A 12,812-nucleotide genomic window follows, 5' to 3' on the forward strand; every position below is an offset into this window, starting at 1 on the left:
TTTCATGAAGGAATAATACATGTACTGTACTTTGTGTGAAACCTACGTTACAATAGCTTGCTTGGAACATTTCTTCAACAGGATGATAAATTTTGATCTGCCTTCCTGTCTTGACCGATGCTCGACCAATCGTCTAGTCAGAAACAGGCTCTTGTGGAAATTCCGTATCGACAATGCGGTATTAGTGACGAAACTTTCCTTCCTCCCGTTTGTTCCGCGCCATCATTCATGACCTCACTGTAAGGTGACACAACGACGTACTAGATCGTTTTCTTGTCGTTGCGTTGCTCGCATTGTAACAACTGTAGGCCTGGTCATTTAAAGACGAAGGTATTTAAAATAAATGAATAATATATCAAAAATGAATTTATCCAAAAGTAAACCCACATGTACACTGCTGAAATTATCAGAACTACAAAATTTACCTTCAGAATATCCTCGTATTTTAGCATTCAAATATTTAAAATTAATTGTTATTATATATATTATTGATAATTTTAATATTAAAAATACAGGCAGTCCTCGCTTTACGAGTTTTCGCTTTACGAGCGCGCGCTAGGAACGAATTAACTCGTAAACTCGAGAACTACCTGTATTGAATATTACATGGAACTGAAAATAATATTAACCTGGTTTGTCTTTAACATTTTAATGTAATTTTAGCATTCAAATGGTTACTACTTGTTACAGTTTCCTTTTCAAATCCAGTCAGTGACGAAAAATTTAGACCCCACCTGAGAGGCGCTGAAACCAAAATGAGTGAAATATCACACAGATTTAAAACAAGTTAATTAATTTACGCAGTGCGTTACATTACAGGCGCGTTGAGTTTTTTTTTTTTTTCGTATCAATTAATTTAATTTTTTTGTGATTAATTGAAGCGAAAAGTATATAATTATCTCCTTATCAATTAATTAATTATAAGATTATAACTTTATAGAGTACAGTACTTATCAGTTCTTTAAACCTAAACGTTCAATTTAATTACAGCTGTATATATCTATAGTAGAATGTGATAAAGAAAGAGGGGAGACAAGCTGACGAAACCTGAAGTCAAAACTATGGAAAAAATCGGTAGGTACCTGAAAAATAAAAATAATACATTAAAAGAAGTACTCAATGCTGTAAATCCGATGATTTTAATGTCATCTTCAAGGGTTAACCGTCAAAACCACAGCAAGAAGTAAGACCTCTGTTTCTGATATGAAATATACGTAGCACGTGGTTAAAACAATGAAACCATGTTGAAAAATTGAAATCATAAATTTAATGAAACCATGTCGAAAAATTGAATCACGAATTTAATGAAACCATATTGAAATCATTAAAAATCAATGAAACTCTGTTTCAAATTTCAACATGGTTTCATTGTTTTAACCACGTGCTACGTATATTCATGTCAGAAACAGAGGCCTTACTTCTTGCTGTCTTTCCTTTGGTTTTGACGGTTGCGTCGTGACGAAGACGTTAAAAACATCGAATTTACAGCATTAAGTACTTCTTTTAATGTATTATTTTTATTTTTCAGATACCTACGGATTTTTTTTCCATAGTTTTAACTTCCGGTTTCGTTAGCTTGTCTCCCCTCTCTTTTTACCACATTCTACTTATCTACATTCCATTATGGTCGTTGGGTTCTTTCTGCTACAATCAGCAGTGCCTCTAGTCCATAATCCATTTTAATATCATTCTTAATATCGCTGTAACCTTTCTCTACAACATCTTATTATTAATACATTATATATAAATATTTTTTTATGAAACCCCAAACACGAATGGTATCAAAATCTATAGTACTTAGTGCTGTGCATGGGTTGAAGGAGATGGGATGGGACTGGAAACTTTGCTCCGAAGCTTAAACATGAGTTTCAACACTACAAATGAAGTGTATCTCTTTACGAGTCTTACATAACAATACATGCGAAGCGTGCAGGTCTGAAGCGAACAATAATACAATTTGTATTAAAAAATGATAATAATTGCCGGATTTCTATTTGTCTAATTTTAATGAAATTTGTAAAGGATCGACAAGTATTTTTAAGGCCGAAACATCGAATTTCATGGAAATCCATTTACTGCGATTCCTTCTCTTACGTGCGGACGGACATATATCTGCATACTCACCATGGCGAAGATATATGTGCGAACGCACTAAAAAAAAAACTAATATATGTGTGTGGAAGTCTGGCTTCCTTGCATTCATCATTTGGTAGCTCTGTATTTGCCAGTTAGGATTGCTGCGTTATATTTGATTTAGACAAAATACATTATTATCAGTTTGACATACGTTTGCTGATAAAGATAACCCGCCAGCTGATTGAGAAGCCAGTAATCTTCAAATCAGTTATTCTGGCAGTGGTTCGGATTGTTTAAATGTATAGCGCAGGCATAAAATATAATAAATAAAATTTCTGTTTATACTCCGGGACGACTACACGTTCAGAGGAGTTCACCCACCCCTTCACAGTGCGGAAGGCCGTCGAGGGAAGTGGGGGGGGGGGATAACGAGTCCAGAGCCAGGGCTGGCTCTCGAACACCCTGTTTATGTGTGTGTGTGCTGCGATGGAGGAAGAGGAGGACAATGTGTTTGTATTAATTGTATCAGTAGTTTCATTAATTTATTGTAATAAGCAATTAATTAGTTAACCTAGGCTTGACATTGATTGATTGATATTTATTAGTTAAAGCGGTCCCAGCCAACCAATGGCAACGCCGCTGTCAGTTACACATAATTTAGCAGTACTCTTATATATTCTCTCTCCTGTTTGCTCAAGTACAGAGAGGGAAAAAACCTGCCATGACCAAAAAAGATTGATATGAACAAACTGGAAATAATCAAATTACATAAAAAATAAATACAGTATACATATAATTAAATTTCAGACAAAGTCCAAACTTCATTGGAAAGAGCTACATCTGTTCAGTCTGTTGGAAAGCCAGTAGCGCCAGAAGCTGCCGAGAATAGAAATGCCAGCACAAGGAGTTGGAGTTGCAGTGGATATAGCAGACTCCAGCTCCACGATTTCACAGAACTTTAGGTAATTCGGCACTACACCACACCGGATTACAAATCCAAGGCTTTCAGATGCAGAAGAGCCTTCCGCCTAGGCCTGACATTGGATGAGGGGCTAAAATTCCAAACAACACTTTACCAAAACTAAAACGTATACTGCGATGTGGGGATTAGGCACGAGCTTGTAGGCGCCACAAGCCCAGGTATTTCATTGTATTCGGCTTTTCTCGTCGTGGGTAGTTCCGACCATTGGTTCAACCATTGGTGCATCTCCGGTGAGTTAGGTCCAACATATCACGAGCCTTGAATATTGGATAATGAAGTGGATGTCTAGGGTGGCAAGGAAACCATCTTGGGCCGTCCCAAGATGGTTTCCTTGATCTGATTCTTTGGAGAGGGAGGACCACTTATCTAAACATCAAAGTATTAGCTTGAAATAATTACGAAGATTATAGAGCCTCTGTCTTGACAATATCATAATGCTTCTAGCATAGTCATTAACGCGAGGGTGCAGAAGTGCACGCGGTTCGAGCAGGCATGACTACTAAATACGGCGATGTTCTTGTATTCTTTCCCAATCTTGTGAAATGCTCTGGCCTTGTGGTCGTTCCGGAGTATAAACAGAAAATTTATTTATTAGGTCGCCGTATCCGAATGGTCAGGCGCGAGGACGCACAACTACATGTGCTTTGAGTGACTGGGGTTATAGCCCGTGACTGCTAAATACGGTGCTGTTTTCTCGGATTCCCTCTATCTTATGAATTCCTCTAACGGTGTGGTCATTATAGAGTATAAACAGAAAATTTATTTATTTTTTTTTTTATCATTAAGGGCCACTAAGGAGGGGGTTACAACTTGAAAGACATGGAGTGCCTAAACGGAGCATTTCCTTTCACGCTATGATTATATTTAATAAGTTAAATATGGCCCCGGTAGCCATGTTAGCAAGAGTGCAAGGCTGTACTGATTGGAGCGTGCGGGGTTCGAGACCAGCTGTCTGTAGTTGTGAATTTCCTTCTCAGTATCTTGAGTTAGTCAGTCTCAAGGCCGGGTGCTATTAGCAAGTCAAATCCAAGGATCTTGATTAGAAATGCATTCGAAATAAAAAAGAAAATAATAAAATAAATAAATATTATTTCGGAGAAATTTTGCAATAACATTATGTGCGAGTGCTAAAGCAGCTAAGGTTACGAGATGTCAGTATATTGTGTCTGTAAATTTTGTGTATTCTGTGGTTTGAGTTACCCGTTTGATGAAAAATCCGAGTTTCGGAAAGTCGGGGTGGGGGGGGACACAAAACGCCACGTAACTCTCTCTCCTGAAACCGATTAACTCAGCTAACTAAAAACCCATAAATTCCTCGTATCATTGACGGGATTCTAACTTTTTCCACCTGGTGTGGGGAGGAGGGTGATTATATCCACCGTGGTACCCGCGAGGACTAATGACATAGCCTACAGTAAGCTAGCACAAACATACCAGCATATCCTTCTTAACTGAAATAACTTTTCTTAAAAACAATTAAAAATAAAATAAGACGATAATCGTGATTAAATTGACATTACATATGAAATTACTTCAGCTAATTACTGAAAGATATAGTCATTACAATGGTATGAAGTTTGTATATATTGTATAGTAATTGGGTATGTACTATTAATCATAACTACTAATTATTAATGTAATTGGATATGTACGCTAATAAAGTGTGTCTGTTAATGTAAAGGATTGCAAAACATCTATATATTAATGCATTACTTATGAAACATTGTGTTACTGTATTTCATTAGATATGAAACATATTTGTCGCACATATTGTTATTAACCATATATGCACCTTTCTAGCCTGCTCTCTGTGTCAGAGTTTTCGTTATTGGAATAAAACAATGTTTTATATATATATATATATATTACATCGCCATACTGGTAATTCAAAAATAATTATATTATACACATCGTTTACAAATAACTTATGAATCTTGTACAGATATGAAATCAAATCTGGTGATTAGGATTAGTAGGGCATATGATGCAAGAAAGCAAAAAAAAAAAAATTAGCATTCTGGTTTACAGAATATATGTGGAAATGTAATCAGCAAAGTAGCTCAGCCTTTCATCATTAGGCATAACAGACAACCACAAAATAATTGAAGACTTCATTAGAGTTCAAAAATGGAATTAGAAATAAAACATCTCATTCCTTCTACTACATCTGATTCAAATTTTTATATTCAGGAACTACACTTGGATTTTTCTGTACAAGTTTCCCCATATGAACAAATCAACATCCAATAATATTAGTTTCGTGCCGAAGAGAACTTGACATGTATTTTGTATAGTCATTCTGAACACCAACTGTAGATTGCAACGTTAATACTAAACCTAAGGTCTCTTTGATTAAGATATCAATTGATTTCTTAACAGAACAGATACTATATGTTTTATGAGATTTAACTTTTTATGGTAGCTGTCGTATTTACTCGGAATTTATTTACTAGATACTTGAATTCCTCCTTTCCATGCTCTTTAACAACTGTAACAAACCAACTTTCGGGCCTCCTAACTCATTCGTTCCTTTCGCTATTGTTTTTGTAGTAGTACGGTTTTAGGAACATCAGCGACTAAGACTATTGCTCCGTGTATACTGTGAAAATTGCGTGAGTTCCGTGGTAGACTTTCAGTGTGCTGGGTGAAAAACTAGTTTCCGCGAGAAAAACCATGCTACTCTGCCTGAGACCGACTAACTCAGCTACCTTGTGATAGAGGCCAATAAAAATTTCTCTCATCATCGACGGAACTCGGACTCAGATCTTTTCCAGTCGGTGTGTGGACGGCGCATCTACGAAACTACTCTACCCACGACGGTATCCATCTCGCCGTGGCAAAGCTAGTGCTATGGTAGTTTCACCGCCAATTATCCAACTAATTTTATAAACTGAGTGGTTACCCGCAGTACTGCTCCTGCTTCTCTGTGGCAAGGGTTGTTGTTGGTTTAGAGATTTATCAGGCCCATCGGCAACTATGGCCATAGTGCGCCATGTGACAAGGGGATCCTCCGTGGCACCTTAGTTGGCACTATACATCATTGTCTGCTACTCGTTTGGAGTAGTCAGGGATCGATGGGAATCAATCTCTGAAGGAATTTCTAAAATCCTCTTAAATTGAGGAGGTAGTTAGCCAATCTCAGGAGGAGGGAGTAAGATTCCCTGTGAGTTATTCCTGGTTTTTCATCCTGTATAACATGCAAATCGGCTCATGAACACTTCTATAGGCAAAAAAGATATACAATTATAAGTAACAAGCTCCAGAACCTTTAAAATAAAATAACTTGAATTTTTATTTCTGTGGTAGGACCAGTAATATTGGAAGTAAAAACAAATTCACAGGGTTAAAAGGGAACACGTGGATTACAGAAAGTTATCGATCACTTCCGCCTCTGAATTCATCTTCTTTTAGAGACAAGACACACTAAACCGACTTTGACTCATCTCATTCCAAGTGACCAAGAAACAGAACTGATGGAATTGGCACTGCTTCTAATCATCCATTCTCAAAATGTATAAGTACGTTGAACGTTCTCCCCATTTCTTATTTAAAAACGCTTCAAAAATGCTGCTGGATCACCTAAAATGTAATGGACTCCTTTCTGAAAACTTACTATAGCAAGTATGAATTACTGATAATCCTTAGGTATATTGAGACGTTTGAATGATGCAGTAGTCCATATTCCACGCTAAATATCCCAAAAAGCAGTATTGTATTGGATTTAGGCATTACCCAAATGTTACTTGAAGCCTCGCTGGTCCTTCTGTGTGAATATAATTTTAATGAGATATTTTGGCACCTCTTCATTTGCTTTCTCATAGGGCTTCATGTAAATCTGGTCCTGCTGAGAAGGTGGCCTGTCTGAATGGGATTATTAATGGATTTTAAGCTTCTCTGAAGAACTACAAGAACAGAAAGTTGTACTTAATGTTAATTTTCGTAGGAGAATTAACATCTAGAAAGGTGGCTGTCTCATACTTAGCACAGTAATATTCTGAAAATTTCTATAAGCTCTTTCATTAACGGTTAATGCTTGATATGTGAACTGTGGTCAGTGGGTGGTCAGGAGCGGGAGTGCAGTAGCACGCGCTCTTTGAGTAGAGCGGGGTTCAAACCTCTGACTGCTGAATACGGTCGATCTGCCAACCCGCACTGGACCAGCGTGGCAGATTATGGTCCATTTCCCTCAGCATGAATTGTTGAGGAGGCTTCCATCCTGCAGTGGGTTGATAATGGCTGCACTTTACTTTACTTTTTACTTATGTGAACTGTTGTATACGATTTTACACCCTTAATTTCATTAGGTGCTTCATGTTCCAAAAATTTGGCCATATTCGACAGTATGCAGAGGGGGATGCTGTGTGCACATTGAATTCCCTCTGAATACTGTTTGAACATGGAACGCAGACAGAATGCACAGTGAAAACAGTATTTTAAAACTTAAAGGGTAATCTTTCAGCTTGTTCCAATGTCTGAAATCTGGAAAATGGGGGGGGGGGGTTATATTTATACACACATTTGTATAGGATAGAAAATAAAGTAACCTGTCAAGAAGCAAGGAAACGAGTTTTACACATTGTGTTAAATTATTCATGCGCAGTAGCAACACAAAAATACAAATCAGTAGGAAATCAAAGAGTAGTATATGTACCAACAACAAAATCCTGTCGATTCCACAGCATTCTCTTAATTAAACAACGTTATGGATCACGCCAGTAATATCCCAGTCACGGTACTACTAACCGGTGCCTGTTACTTTGGTATCCATATCTATTTTTCCAAAATCAGACATGTTCGTCAACTGAACTAGGTAATGTTTTCTTACAACTACCCGCTGCTTTCTTTTTGTTGGGCAATAATCTATTATGGAGTTGATTCAGAAAACCTGGGAAGCGTGGTAGAGACTTCACTTGAAAAGCATAATATGCTGCTAAATACAGGCTCTCAAATTATATCCGCTTTCCGCCGTAGCCTAGTGGTCAGGCGCGCGGGTGCATAAGTACACGTGCCTTGAGTGACCGGGGTTCAAGCCCGTGACTGCTGAATGCGGTGCTGTTTCTTGTATTCTGTGTATCTTGTAAACTCCTCTGACCTTTCGGTCGTCCCGGAGTATAAACAGAAAATTTATTTTAAATTATTTTAAAGGTTCAACCTCGGCTATTGACCTGTCGATATGTTCCCCTACATTTTTTCTAGAGGTTTAGATAGTTCCTTAAATAGCGATCGTTTCACTATAATTTGCGAACTTTGCACGCACAGAACCTTATCAGTAGACAGTTGAGTTTAATGGAAATTCTCTAAAGCAGACTGGTATAAACGTGTCCAGTACTGTAATATATGATCAGATCATTCAACGTCAACCTACTGATCACAGTATGAACACTCATTTTAGCAGCTTCTGCTGTTGGTACATTGCAAATCACTTTTGTATTAGAGGCCATGATTAACATCTGTTTCTTAATAGCATCATCAGTAGGAAGCACAATCGCTGAAAGTTAATAGTTGGGGAAAAAGGGGGGGGGGAAGAGGACATGTTTCTGCTGACCAGAAATTGACATATGATTTAAAAACTCCCTCTTGACCCATCGTTTGTGTATGTGCAGTCTGTGTTTTGCCGTTGTTATAAGTGTTATCTTGTACGAGGGGTGATCATTTAATTCGCGGACTGGTGCAAGATTTTATAAAAATGTTCTTGTTTATACTTCGGCACGACTACCAGGTCAGAGGAGTTTACAATACACCAATCAATACAAATGTTAATCGTATTCAGCAGTCACGGGCTTCAACCCCAGTCCATGGTTGTCCACCTTATGTTTACCTCGCAGACTTTCCATAACTGCCGTTACAGGCGCTCTATCTGATTGCCACTGAGCAGACTCTGTGTGCATGCCAGTACTTGTCAAACTAGTGTTGCGTTAAGAGTTTTTTGTTTTTTTTTAGCCGCGTTTCAGACTGGATTTAAATGCATCGGAAACGGTTAAAGATATGAATGAAGCGTATGGCAATGATATCTTGGTAGGACGGCCATTTCCTATGTGACATGGTTTCTCCAATCAGTGCTAAGCACCATACAGCTAATACTGTGCAGGCAGTGATTGCTGCCTTAGGTGCCGAGGTTCTGCCACATCCCCATTATTCACTGGACTTAGCATTAGCATTCGTAGAGGCATATGATGCAAGAAAGCAAGCTTATGCAGCATCAGCCAAAAAAAAAAAAAATAAAATAAAAAAACCCCGCTCCCATTTCACCACTCCGTTCGTTCCAAATACCTGTCCAGCTCACTCTTAAATTTATTTAGGCTATCAACTTCCACAACAAACGATGGAAGTCTATTCCGCCAATCAACTCCCCGCTGGTTAAACGCAAACTTCTGCACATCTATCCTACAACTGTCTTTCCTCAATATGAATTTATGCCCTCCCAGGTGATTATTCTGAGCAAGAGGAATAATCCCATCAGCATTGACCATGCTCAAACCATTTAAGGATTTATACACCTCAATCAGATCACCTCGCAAGTGCCTAGTCTCAAGATACTGTAATCTGCAAAACTTAAGCCTTTCTTCGTAAAAGCAACCCTTCGTTCCATTCACTGATCTTGTTACCTTTCTCTGTACTCGTTCCAACAGCTCTACATCCTTCTTATGAGGCCTCCAGACCTGTATACAGTACTCAAGGTGTGGCCTGACCATTGCCTTATACAAGGGGATAATCACCTCCTTATCCCTGCTAGAAAAATTCCTGAATATCATTGACAAAACACCATGAGCTACTCTTGCAGGCCGTCTGCACTGCTCAGAAAATGTTATATCTGCCTGCATAATTACCCCCAGGTCCTTTTCATTCTCTACCACTGTCAGTATAATACCACAGAGTTTATATATTACTCTGGGGTTACTGCTTCCCATATGTAGTACTTTACATTTGTCAATATTAAATTTCATTTGCCACCTCTAAGCCCATCTGCTCAACGTTCCTAGATCCTGTTGCAGCAGCAGCGTACTGTCATTTGTGCCCTTAACAATGCTGCCAACCTCCGTATTGTCTGCAAACTTGGACATTAAGCTTGATATACTATCATCAATATTATTAATGAATACAGAAAACAATAATGGACCCAACACTGAACCCTGGAGAACTCTGCTAATAACATTAGTCCACGATGAGAAGTGTCCATTGATTACCACTCTCTGTCTTCCTCCACGCAACCATCCCTTTATCCATAGCAGCAGTTTGCCTTCAATGCCACACTGCTCCAATTTGCGCAGCAGTCTTCCATGTGCAACAATATCAAAAGCCTTTCTAAGATCCAAATATATGATATCAAAATTATTCTTTGCATCCAGTTCCTTTGTGACTACATCATAGTATCCAATCACATTGGTTAGACAAGACTTCCTCTTAACAAAACAATGCTGTGTCCGAGCTATAACTGAAGTCTTCTCAAGATGATCCTGCAGTGCCTCCATTAATTTATCTGGAACAAGTTAAACTAACAGGTCTGTAATTACTTGTGTCGTGCTTTGATCCTCCTTTGCGAATTGGGGTCACATTTGAACATCGCCAGTCCATTGGTTCCTCCCCTGAGTCCAAGGAAGCTCTCATTATTATGGCTACTTGTTTGCTTACATCCTTTGCTGCCTCCTTTAATATAATTGGATAGATCCCAGCCGACCCGGGTGCCTTTTTTATGTTTATCTTCAACAATTTCTCCTCCACTTTCCTCTCAGTTATTACAAAATCATCTAGCTCACTGTGAGAGTTTAATTCACCGCTGGCATTCCCCTCCCTGAATAACTCCTTGTGTGAATGTAGATGCAAAACACTCATTTAGTTTGTTAGCCGCCTGAGAAGGATCATCAACAGTTGAACCATAATATCCAGTGCACCAATTGATTCACCCCTTTGCTTCTAGACTTTACATAGGTAAAGAACTCTTTGCTGTTTTTCTTTGCATCCTTTGCCGAAGATTTCTCATAGGCAAGCCTTTGCTTGCCTAATCTCCTTTGTGACTTGGTTACAGACCAGCTTATATCTATCATAGGCTTCCATGTCACCCGTTAATTTATATGTATCCCATGCATTTTTCTTCTCTGCTAGACATCTCATTAATTCAGCTGACATCCATTTAGGCGTAAACCTTGAACGATATTTCTTAGTTGGTATGTAAAGCCTAGTAGTTTCCAAGATTAATTCTTTGAATGCCTCCCATTTTGAATTTGCTGTTGGTAACATCATCAGTTGGTGCCACCGTATAGAATTTAAATACCGTCTCAGACCACCGTAGTCGCCTTTACGAAAGCAAAAACTCTTCCCTTTATCCCTGATGGTAGTTACCTCTTTGAGTAAATCCCACTTCAGCACACTGTGATCACTGCCACCCAGGGTTCCTTTATCTGCAGATTCTTAATGCATGAAGAATCATTACTGATAATCAGATAAAGAGTATTACTCCCTCTAGTTGTCTCCTGAACATTCTGATGTAGAAAACAATCATCCACAAAAGCCTTGGTAGTGTGTGTGAGAGACCAACCCACCGGTGCCTCCTTCAATTTAGACATGGGCCCCCTCAATTTAGATCATTCGACGGCATCCACCCTGTCCTTCAAGCCCTCATATAGGCCCATAAGAACGCTGAGTTCTCGCCTGATTTCCTCACACTTCTTACATCGCGCTCACACAAAGACATTCCCCCTTGGCAATATCATGTTTCCACGTTTCTTCCTGTTTCTATGTCTGAAGAAAGCTCTGAAAGGCAAGCGTTTTTCTTGTCCGACACAACGATGCTCGCAGAGTCACTACGAAAGCACATTTCCAATCTTTCCAAAAGACTGCGAATTGCTTCCGTTGTGACCTGCAAGAAGCATTTAATGCGTGGGTACGACGGTGGCGAAAGTGTGTAAAGTTCAAGGAAGAGTATTTCGAGAAGGAGAAATTCACAGAAGATTCAGATGATGAAAATTAATATAAGATCTTGTACCAGTCCGCGAGTCTGCGCGGGTAGCACAGTGGTATCGTCACCGTCCTCCTCACAACGGGTGGAAAAGGCCTGGGTTCGAATCCCGTCGATGACGCGAGGAACTTTAATAGGCTTTTTTCACTCCGTGGCTGAGTTAGTTGGTCTCAGGCGTAGATAGCAAGGTTTTTCTCCCCAGTAACTGGGGTTTTTTCGTCCAGCAAAACAGGCAAATCAACCATAGAACATACGCAATTTACAGATTACAAAAATACGGGTTAATGTATTTAATTACGGGCAACCCTAAAATAATTTGATTTTTTTTTGTACCAGTCCGCGAATTAAATGATCACCCTTCGTAGTTTTCACTAAAGAGCACCTACTAGAAAAGTTCGTGTTGAATAGTCCCATGTCTTCCGTTATGTTACCATTATGTAATGTTACCATTATGTCTTCCATTTGTGATAGCTGCTTAAGTTTTGGTAAACCAGTACGGTTTTCTCAATGGATGCCTTTGTTATAGAAGTATATACTTGGTTCCCTAATGTTTTCAGCATAAATATTTGTCAACTTTAAGGTTTGAAAAATCATCATCATGAGCCATTTTCTATCCACTGCAAGATGAAGGCCTCTCCAGTTCCTTATGTTTTGTGCAATGGCCATCCACTTACTGCCCACCAACTCTTGAATTTCATCTGGCCATCTCCGTTGTTGTCTTCCTGGTTTTATTTTCGCTCCTCTTGGATAGCATTCTGTTATTTTCTTAGTCTACCTGTCCTCATGTCTTCGAGCTGTATG

Source organism: Mastigoproctus giganteus, chromosome 14, assembly GCF_048544385.1.
Source record: "Mastigoproctus giganteus isolate SK-2022 chromosome 14, ASM4854438v1, whole genome shotgun sequence".
In the NCBI taxonomy this organism is placed as follows: domain Eukaryota; kingdom Metazoa; phylum Arthropoda; class Arachnida; order Uropygi; family Thelyphonidae; genus Mastigoproctus; species Mastigoproctus giganteus.